The following is a 12215-nucleotide window of genomic DNA, read 5'->3' on the forward strand; positions in this document are numbered from 1 at the left end:
CATGGAATCGAATGCAATATTAGTTTACGAAAAATTTTGCAAAATGAAACTCCATCACAAAAGACCATATTGGGTCTCTATAATATGGATATGAGAGTCATAAGCTGATAGAAGCAAAATTAAATGAACTATAGAACGTTGGGATAAAAATAAAGTATGACAATGAACTATGTTAATTGATGAACGAAGATACTATAGTGTGAATGTACATGTGTATGTCTGATGTATTGAAAGTGCTACTATCAGACACTATCAACTACGTAAATTTTCTACAGTTTATGAAATGAGAATATTATAAGGATTGTTTAAAGACTGTCTAGTACTCTGTACTATTACAGTAATATAATACTATATTATTATTATTAGTTTTATTGTTTATATTGTAGGAAGTGAAATTAGGAAGTGAAATTTTTGCAGTATCTTACAGGTGAATGAAAGAAATGAACGGGTCTGTGGATGATAGGTAAATTAATGCATACGACCCTTGAGTAATAAACGTCAGCAGCTGGTAAAAAAGTTAAAAAATCGACAGACTTTGGACGCTTTGGTCCTTTAATTACTGTTACGTTAAAATAAAGAGAGTAAAAATGATATAGTAGAGAATATGTTTATAAAAATTTATATATCTTATCTTATTCTAATCATTTTTTCCATTTTACAATCATTTTTCTAGGTCATTGTCGAAATTTTAAAATAACTTCTTTTTATTATAGGTCATATTCTATATTCAGTGTCAGTATTTTTCTAAATTTCGACTTGCATAATTTGCGGGATTGTTTACTTCACAGTTGCGAATAATTTACAAGGATCGCTGCGAGTGTGATAGTTTCGTCTGCATAATGAAAATTTCGTCATAATTTAAGGGTAAGGTCAATGCAATCTATTAAATAATATTAAATTTACACTAAAAAAGGCAAGTATCTTGAAGAATTTTACACATTTTGCACAACAAGTTGTTGTTTACAAGAACTGAACTATTATTTATATTTATAATTTAAATTAAACAAGTGAGTAGCTTTACCTTGTAATTTGCTTAATTAATTTAAAAATATTCAGCTTTTTACTTGCTTAAAAAGTTAGTTTACACATAAAACATACTCTGCTGTAATTAATTAAAATGAACACAATGTCTGTCTGAATTTCAATTTCTATTTTGAGAGTAGTTCTTCCATTTCTGGTAATGAAATTAGTTAATTTGAGCTGTCATGGCAATTTTTCAACTATTTGTCAGGCACACTATGATTGATTTAAATTCTGTTGGTTTGCTCAAATTATATAGGATATATAGAATATCCTATAATTTTGTTGTTTTCCGTAACCCTCAAAACTAAAGTTTTGTGTCCTTTATGGGGTTAAGTGTGTAACCACCTGCTGACATGTCTATAATTTTAACTAAGTTGCCACATCAACTGTGAAAAAATAGTGTAAATATTGTATAAACTTGAACCCCTAAAAAAGAGAATAGTCGTCCAAATTTTTCGTTTCGTCCTGTGTATTCTCAGAAAACATTTGTCAAATTTTAAGTGCTGACATCAACTGTTTTAATGGTGAATAAGCAGTTACTATTTATTTAACTTGCCCCTGTTTTTGTGTACTTCTTTCTAAGAAATAATTTTACTATCTTTTCGTAAGTATCTTTTTCAGATTGATTGCATTTCAGTCAAAATATGTCAACATTTTGTGCAACAACAACAACAACAAAATAGTCGAGTAAAAACAAATATTTTTTGTGTGCTCGTATTTTTGTTTGACAATTTTTATTTATTTAGCAAATAAAAAGTGTTAATTCTATTATTTCTTCAATGTGATGGCACCAAAATCGCACAAACATCGTTAATAATAATTCATTCGAAATGTAGCATTTAAAAAAAAATTCCATAAAATTAGTTAACAAACTACAGTAGCACGTTCCGAGAAAAGATATATTTGTTTGATAAATCTGTCAATATTTTGATTTTACTTTAATTATTTTTTATTACATAAAATATTATTTTAGATGTAAAATGCATTTAATTGCAATTTTATGCAGAATAAGTAATTATATGTAGTAGAATATGGAGAAGTACTAAAAGAAATTAAGTAATACTTCGATACTCCATAAAATGCAGTATTACTGCATATTAAGTGAATATTATTAATATAACTATTATATACTAGTTATGTAGTTTAATTTATTTTATATAAATAAATATATAACAAAATTTATGTAAGCAACAGAATTATGTTAAACTTATGTTAAATTTTTAACATTGCAGCTGTTATATGCTTTAGAAAATTTTAATTAATGAGTTTATTTATTAATCTAATTGTGCAGCATTGTAAAGATATGAGGTCTAATAATGGGTTTTTGTTATCACAGAAAAAAAGGTTCAGGAATATAATAATCCCTTCAATAGTTTTTTTACGGGTCTAGGAAGAAGACAGAGAAGTTACTTAAATAAAATATGATAAGGATCTTGTTTCTAGAAGATTTTAGACGACTTAAGGTTTAAAAACCATTTCGAATTCTTTATAAAGTCTGAGCTGAAACTCATGACGGAGAGGTCATGCACCTCTATTTAACGTTCGATATGGTTTCATAACCAACTGTATAACAGGTTTAACGAGATTTGTCGAAATAACTTTTCTTAAGCTTGTTATGCTTAAAGTTCATAAGTAAATTAATAGCTTTAAGTCCATTTCTTGGACCACCGTATTAAACTAAATTAAGCTGATATAAAATTTATCGTCTTAATATTTATTAAGGGTTCGAAATGGTTTTAAATTTTCAGTGTTAGATGGCATTACAATCGGCTAAAAGGCCTAAGTGGATGCAATGGATTATCATAATATAATAAATAACTATTTTACTAATAAATATAATTTCTAAATTACAAAAGATTACTATAATTTTCAATATGAAAGATACCACAGAAATTTTGCAATTAATAACTTCAACTAATTTTATTCAATCAATAACATAATTATGTTAAACCGATATTAAACTTATGTTAAATTCTGTAAAAATATAATATTTGGTATAATATCATTTGTTAATGTTGCTCAAAAAGTCGAAATAATAACAGAGAATATATTTCATTGGAAGTATTAAGGGCTGGTATACATTAAATGCAATATGATGCAAAGACGCTGTTGGACAAATTCGTTCAGTTGGTGTAGCACTTAATACTTCAGCTTGTACTGTTTATATCAGAGATTCCCAATCTTTTTTTGACCATGGACCACTTTGATCATCTCATCGGGTCCATGCTCATCGGATCATTGTAACTATTCTAACACTATAAGTATATTAAAGGTCCAATAAACAGATATTATAACGTACAATTAAGTATGTATTAAAATGAATACTCAATAGTTTAATTTGATGCAATTAAGCACGTTCTTCTACTATATGCGTATAAATTATTTAGTAATTTTAGAACAAAATCCCAAATATTATTGTGTGAAATATTTATATCATTAAAAATAAATAATTGAAATATTTTCTATATATAATAAAGTTGTTATAAATAGAAAGTCTTGAAGTGCTTAAATCAATTACTACAAATTCGATGAATAAATTTCTACTATATATTTTCCAATTTTTCTTTTTGTTTTTTTTTGTTTGTGGCAATATTGGAATGATTGCGAGACTCATATATCAAAATGTAATATCCAAATTGAGTAAGTGATTTTAATATGATTTTGAGTGATTATTATGATGTTGGCATGATTTCAAATATTTTGTCATTACATATACATTCTGCCACACATAAGTATAAATTGTTAAGTTTAAAGCATAAATTTGACAAATCGGTTTTAAAAAAGATTTGACACATACAATAGAAACCAAAATCTTATTATATAAAAATAATGAAGAGATTATACTAGAAACAGCGTTGTATGGTAAGCCAAATTTCAAATTTCAATAAATTAATCAAAATTTTTGTTGTTGTTTCTTCATTACTGTTCAAACCCTTCTAGTTTGTTTTTATCATAAGACGCGTCACATGGGTTAAATATTGTTTTATTATAAATTTCATTTGACAGTAAATATATTTGTCCCATCGTCATATCTATTACACTCTTATTTTTCAATAATACTCACTTATGATAAAATATTACAAATATGATTTGTGTAGCATTCAATAGTGAATCCTTTTTATCGAAGAATGTATTTGATGTTTATTGATAAGCAATAAAATGTAATGTCAGCTTTCTGTGTGATAAAATATAAACGTGGAATATATGTTTAACAGCTACTTAAGTATTAATCACGGGTGCAGGGTGCATAGCAAATAGATTTCCCATTGCCGCAACGTGCTTCTTATTGTTGGCGGCAATGGGAATCGATGTCCCAGACAACAGCTGTGCTCATGTTCATCGCAAAGGTTCATGTTCATACGAGTACTTTTGCTGATAATCATTCCTTTTTTTTGATTGATTGAAATAAATACAATTTTTTGGTAATTCGTGTGAAAAATGCTTATCCAAAAAATAAACAAGTTAATGAGAGATTATTTTTTTTAATAGAAAAAGTGAAATAATTGTACTCCAGTCATAACAAGTTTTATTAAACGATTTGAAGAGTCTCTTGTAGATAAGAAATTATGACATTAAAACTGAATTTGGTATATAATAACTACTATCTTTATTTTTTTTATTGTATTTGAAGTTAGTTGCTTCATGGATTAATTTTGAAGGAAGATATGTGAACAGACTTCAATTCAAAATTAACTTGTAAATGAAAACCAAGTATTAAACTGCGAGATTCGATTGAGTTAGTAAGTCTTAAGTTGAAAATTATTGGAACGTAGTAGTATATCTACTTTAATTTGTAGATAATTATGAAAATGTTGGAATAGAAATCAGAACGTTCTTCATAGGTTGAACCTTTCGACTCACAACATTGTCCTTACAACTATGAAAAATTGAGAGTTTTAAGTTTTGTCAGAGGGTGATGAAATAAAAGAATTCTTCCATTAAGGTAGTTGAATATCTTTAATAGGAGAATTTCGAATCTTCATCAATTAGCTGGAAAGCCATTTTCATTCCATATTCCTCGTAATTTTATTAAGAGGGTTAGGTATTTTATAATCAGATGGGTACATTAATAAATGTGACAGTAAGTAACGAATCGGTCTGGTTGGCGGAAACTACTCGACGAGGCCAAGAGCGACTCACATCTGTAATGGCCGACTAAGTAAGTAAGTAAGTAAATAAGTATATAGCTGCTTTTTATGTTGAAAATGTTGTCGAGAGAATTGAAGAATAGCGCGCTCATATGCTTAAAGCTGAATTTGGATAAGCCTTTTACCTCGAGCAGTGGAAGCATGACCTACAAAAATCTCAAAAAGGCAGTTCCAGTCTATCTGCTTACTATACTGCTTATTGCTTAAAATAATATTGGTTCTGCTTGCTAAAACCGATATCATTTTAGATACTTCTCATTTTTTACTGTAGACTGGATTTAGACTACTGACTAGTATTTCCAGAATTGTGATGTGCAGAATAAGTTTTGATGCTTTTTAAATGATTTTCGATTTATTAGCTGTTTTAGCACAAAATAAATAATTTTTATTTCTCAAGATTAACTTCTTCATACACAAATATTTTGTTCTCATACTTCTGTTATCTGTTCGAAGCAAATTAGTCTCCACTTCGTGTGTTCATCTATTCATTTATCTTGGCAGAAAGTAATTCGTTTTAAGCCTCCATATGTACATATTTGTTATAGTATAAAGTTATTAGGATTGCAATTATCTGTGATGACAGTATGGATGTTTTTTTTCTTAATTTGAGTTATTTAAGTGGAACACGACATACGTCAATTTGTTGTTTGATACACGTGCGTGTTGAGCACTATTATCAGATGCCAAAATGTCTGAGCAACAAGTGGACTACTACAATTGACTCATATCTTATCCTTTATAGCTCGAACAAACGCTACATGACAAATAATAATAGGATACGTCGAAAATTCAAAAGAGCAAACAATACAAAAACGTTCTGTTATTTTTAGATAATAGTGATATCAATATGTCAGTTGTGTCATAAACATTTCCACCATAAATCAAACTTTGCTTAATTTTGGAACAATTTTTTGTCTATTTTAAGTTTTATGTTCAACTTGAAAATTATTATTTATTGTTGTTTTTTTTAAGCTGTCAACAGTTGTTCCAAATATGAAAACAAATAATGACCAAAATCGCTGTAGTAGGGGAAGAAGTACTACATTTTTATAAATTATTTTACATTGATTAAAAATTCTAACATTAATAGTTTTCTACTAATCCATAACAGCTGTTTTTTTTTATTTTTATTTTGTTCTGTGGTGAGGAGGTGGAATGCTTTATGCACGGTCAAACCAGCCGTTGCCGAAATGGTGTGTCCGACTCCTACTTTGTAGCATACGAACTAAAACACCCCTTCTTTTTCTGCGGGATTTCTCTCTCTCCCACTGGCCCCTCTTATAAGTTGGTCATCTATGCCTGCGTCCAGGCTCCCACTCCTGATCGGAATTGGAATGTGATCAGATTGCTTTTCATTTTAGATTAGTTTGCTTGGAAATCTTTCTTCTTTTTTTTTAGAACACTTCCCATGAATTGTGTGATTTTGTTTCAATTTTCTGCTCGTTTTGTCATTTTTTTTACGATATTCTCGACTGTACATATTCTGCAAGTAGTGTTCTTTCTCCATGGCATCTTTTGCAGTTGAAGAAAGTATGCTCAGCATTGTCCTCGACGAATTCGCAGTATATACGGTTGGGCTGCTTTGCTTTTTGCATTCTGCATAAATATTTTCGAATATATCCATGACCAGATAGAAACTGTGTGACATAATAGTCAATCTCGTGAAATTCCTTTCCGTTTAAGACTTTACATTCAGAATTAGCTTTCCCGTCCATCTTCCTCTTAAATCAGAGCTCCATCGTTGTAAAACTCTGATCTGAAAAGCTTGTTCTCTTATAACTTGGTCTTGTACCAGGTCCTCTTGAGTTGTTTGTCGATCTCTATTCAAAGCATTTTCTCCATTCATGTGCTTGGAGGTCAATAATACATGCTCGGATACTAATACATAACTGCTGTACACGTCAGTTACTTCAGCAAATAATGTTTTTCCGTTCCTTCCATTTCTCAGGGAACCATAACTGAGAAATTGTTATAACTGAGAAATTGTTATAACTGAAAAATCTGTACTTTAGTTAATGTTCATGCAATATATCAAAAATTAAAAAATAAAAATAAAAACCATTTATTTTATATACAATTAAAATATCTTAATTATTTAGAATTATTTTATAAAAATAAATTTCTGTTAAGCCAGACGAAAATTTTAAGTATTCCATAATGTTAATTTTTTTTTAGCTTTAATAGTTCTTGCAACAGTATTATGGTATTATCTAAATATAGAAAAAAATATACAAAAATGAATTCAGTATATAAAAACTGACAGGCCTTCTCCACTTGCAACACATGTGCACATCATCGAACTGTCAAAATGATATTGACAATGACAAAGTAACTAAGTATCAGCTGAGGAAGCACATGGCATGCCGTCTATAATTGTAGCCACGAGACCGGCTGACAGACACTCCGCAACTCTCGAATTTAAATATTTTTATATTTTAGGTAAATTTTAAATTCAAAAAATATCTTTTTTTAGTTCCACGTTTATCCACAGTTGTTGAATAAACGACGCGTGGTCATGGCAGTAAAAGCGCTCCCGATTCATTAATTATGCATACAATTCATGTAGGGTCAAGACAAAATGGACTGCATAAAATGTAAATATTTGTACATATATTTTTGAATAAATATTTAGTCCGTAAATGTATATACTTCAGTGCAATGAAATTATGTCATTATTACGTGCAAGTGGAATTTAATTTTATTATGTGCACTTATGTGCATTTGTGTGGAATGCGCACAACTGAGATTGACATTGTACGAGTACATGGATTGTTAGCATACACTGAACCAGTGACTTGTATTATTTGTGAGCCCTCTATCTTTTGTATTTTTATTGCAATGCATTTTATTGGATTCTACAATAATTCCTATACTTTCATCTCAATTTGCATTAAAATTGCTCTTGAACGTGTGTAAAGTTTTGCTCTCAACTGTGTTTTTTGTTGATTTGTAAAATTTACACTGCAATTTAAGTGCAAATTTATGAGATAATTTCACTTACTCATATCTTTTATTTATGTCTTCATATATGTGGTCCCCAATTTAGTGTTTCAGCAATGCAATAAAGTGCTTAAGTCTATTTCAATTTACGGACTATGCGATTATGTATGTAATTTTGTGCAGTTGCGCACATACAGCACGGCGTGTCATTATACCTTGAATCCCATTCACATGAGCTGAGAAATGAGTGAGATACTCCGCTCCTTTACTTTGAGGCGCTTACTTAACATTTGCCGGTGAGTATCAGATGTTCACTGTATTGACAAGACTCATTAGTAAATCCATAAATATTTCACGAGACATTTGTAATGTAAATGTGAAGTCAAGGGTTAGTTAATTACATAAAAACAGTGCTTTCATTTTAAGGGGCTTTGTTTATAATTGAACATTTTTTTCACATTAAATACAGAATATTTAAAATATTCTGTGTATTTTAAAATTTTAATATAACATTTTTGAGCAACATCATAGATAAAAACAAATCTGCTGATATACTGGTAAACAGTCAACAAAATAGTTCTGAGAATATGCGCAATATTATGATTTATGATTTATTGCATCTTTAATGACTTTTTCAATCACAGGGAGTTTTAACCTCATACAAACTCTTCCACATATTTTTTATCTGGTTATCACAAACATATTTTATTTTTGGCTTCATATAAAACATTTCTATAGGTAATTTTCATTAAGATATCACTTATCATAGTGTAGTGAACAAAGTGCTGTTATAGTTTTGATACTCAACTGCATCATCTAGAATAACAAGAAGAATAAATTATCCACATCAGGTAATGGTTTATATGCAATAACTAAGCACTGATCTCGTTATTGTTATTTATGGCAATGTATATATGTATTTGTAAATATAGGTAAATGATAATATTATAGAGGATTATCTTATTTAAAGCTCTGTAAGGTACCACTAGGTGGTGCCCTTCCGCAAACTTCTTTACCTTCAGAGTTTCAAAATTTCAGAATTTAAGGCAGAATTTATATGTATAGTAAAGTAAAGGTAAGGTAAAATAAAGATAAAAATAAAGTTAAAGGTAATACCTAAACCCTAAACCTTCCCATGAAGCATTTTTAATATTTAGACACTTAAAAGTTCTTTCAGCCATTAATACGTATACGATCTAACGTCATTTAAACTTTGTTTTCGATTAATATCAATGCATCACAGTATGTTACCATAAAACTACTTCTGTGCTAACAGCTTATCTTTAAACAACCTTATCTTTTACCCTTAAACAGCTCACATCTGAACAAGATGCATTGATTCAAAATGTTTCCTGTTCCAAATATTTTGGAGGACAGAAGCTACTACCTCAGAATTTTTCTTCAGCACAGACTAGAGTTGAAACAATGGTAGAAAATGAGATCATGCCTAGTATTCTTTTAGATAAAGTTGACTCTGAACTAGCGCAGAAAATATTGTCTTATAGAATGATTTGCGTTCAGCTCTATATAGTTGAAAAACGGCAATAAGTGGATGTAAGGATCTTGTTACCAGAATTGGTTTTTTGAGTTTATTATTGTCAAAGTCAGTAAAAAGAAGATCTTAATAAAGAGTTACTAATATCAGTTTGTCAGTAGTTGTGACGTTTCATAACTGTACTTTTATTATAATATTGAAGTACACAGTTTGAGTATATTTTAGCTACTGATTTTATTTCAAATAATGTTGTGTTTTTATACAAAAATATTTTAAGACTAATTTCTACATCAAGGTTAAAATATTATGATTTTAGTGGACTGTATTACATTTGTCAAAAAAGGTTAAAAAAGGTTAAAAAAGGACGGAAGTCCCAACACTTGGGATTTTCCTCCTATTGTTTTTATGAATATATTTTATTTTAATAATTAAATACGGTTGCTATTTATCTATATTTTTCCTTAGTACATAATTCTAAGAATTTAGGTGATAATGGATTTATAAACTATAATAATTAAATATATGGTATAAATTCGTGTTCATGATTGAACATTCTGCCGGAGGTCAAAACTCATGTTCGTGATTGAACAATAACAGTCCAACATAAGTTTAGAGCAGAATTTACAAAAAATGCACTGCTTTGATTGCTGATGCATTTTCTTTGGAGAGATTAAAGCGACTTCAGTGCTATGTGATAGTCAATGTCTTTTAATATATCTTATGAGAATGATATTTATCCAAATCTAAAGTAAAATCAAAATCTAATGTAATTCTTAATGAGACGACACTGGTAATGTTGATACTTCTCTAAGAAGATTTGTCTAAGTAATTTATGCAATAATAAAGTGCATTCTTATAGTATCTGCTTAAAAATCAATATTTGTTCTAGTCAATGAAATAAATTACTCCTTTACAAACTCCGTTAATGATATAATGTTTAAATGTCTAATGTTGATTTTTAATAAAATTAAATTAGGGTTTTAACAATTCAATGCAAACATTTCAAAAAATATTTATTATAGCGAAACCATAATAATCGAAATAATTTAATTTATAATCACAATCAATTTCAAAAGGTTTCTGTTTTTCCTTCTTAATCGTAAGCTTTTAATAAAATTATTAATATTTGCGGAAAAAGTCAATAACATGCAATTATTGCGTATACGCACTGGTGAACCCGCAATGCTTGGAACTGGCAGAATGAAATTCAGAGCAATTTGAAGGGTTTCATAACGACGTCGATTAAATAATTGAAAAAAGTTTCTGGAAACATATTATGTCTAATGGAATTATGAGGTAATACAAAACGCATAAGTCTTACAGGTCAATAGATACTTTGCAGCGTTTGAATTGCTGAGTGTTTTTTTAATTTTAAAATATAAATAACTTTTTTTCATAAAGGATTTTTTTTATCTTGTAGTAAACAATTAAATCATAAAGAAGATTTTTATGAAATTATGGTAATTAAAAAATATTTAATTTTTATTTTATTAAACAAAAAATTATATACAAGTTATATATTTACAAATATATACAAGGTTTTAAGATAAAGTTTTTAAAAGGTTTTAATCTGGGCATATTGTTGACATAATGCAAATTGGTATTGAGTTCTTTCTGTGCTGAACTTTTTCATAAAATATGGGAAGACTCTACGATATACAGAAAATAGAACTCTCTCATAGAGATGCCTTGTAAGTATTTAAGTCGTGCAATGGTTTTACTTACAGGACATTTTATTCTAGGTAAGCATGTTAGCAGACTTCATTTTCGACCATTCAACCAATCAACCATATCTGTCACAGTTATGGTGAGGACGATGAAAGTGTCTCCCACCTGCTTTGCTTGTGTTCGACACATGCACGGCCTTAACATTTTAGGGTTTTTCTTTTTTGAGGATCTTGGCAAACTTCAGGACTTCCCTCTATATACAATCATAAGGTTTTCCAAAGGTTCTAGATGGTTTTAACTCTTGGGTTTTTAATAATACGACAGCACAATGGGCCTATAGGCCTAAGTAGATCTTGGGATTGCAGGTATAACCTAACCTATACCATATACTTATTTCTTCCCTCAATATTTAAGTCCGGACAAGATCTATAAATACATACAATTTTGTTTTCGAAATAAATTAATAAAAGTTGAAGGATATAATAATAAAATTAGATATATTTCTACTATGTATTGTAGATCTATGGTTCTCTATCAGTCCAACTGAATCGTATGCTGTACAAGTTTTATCATGACATTGAAATTGTTCACTCACTTGTTATAAAATGATTTTGGTCATGTCGAAAGGATGTGTGTTGATGATCCAGTGAAATAGGTGTTCAAAGCGACAGTAATGTGGATTGACTAAGTTGAGACCACAAAAATTGCTCACCAAAAAAAAGGGGTTAGGGAGAAGTACTCAACAAGTTGTTAGGGTCAACTAAGTAAGTACGCCACTTATCTTCTATATATCTTCTTATTATACAGTATGACGACTGTATAATATATTTAAGTTTGCAGCAGTCTTTAAAGTGCTCTGAAATGCATGTTCTTATTATTCTTTTTTTTTTTTTAATATTTTATGCACTATAATATTGTCAGAATTTTATATATGAACTAAG

The sequence above is a fragment of the Teleopsis dalmanni genome, chromosome 1 (assembly GCF_002237135.1).
Source record: "Teleopsis dalmanni isolate 2A chromosome 1, ASM223713v2, whole genome shotgun sequence".
NCBI classification, from domain to species: domain Eukaryota; kingdom Metazoa; phylum Arthropoda; class Insecta; order Diptera; family Diopsidae; genus Teleopsis; species Teleopsis dalmanni.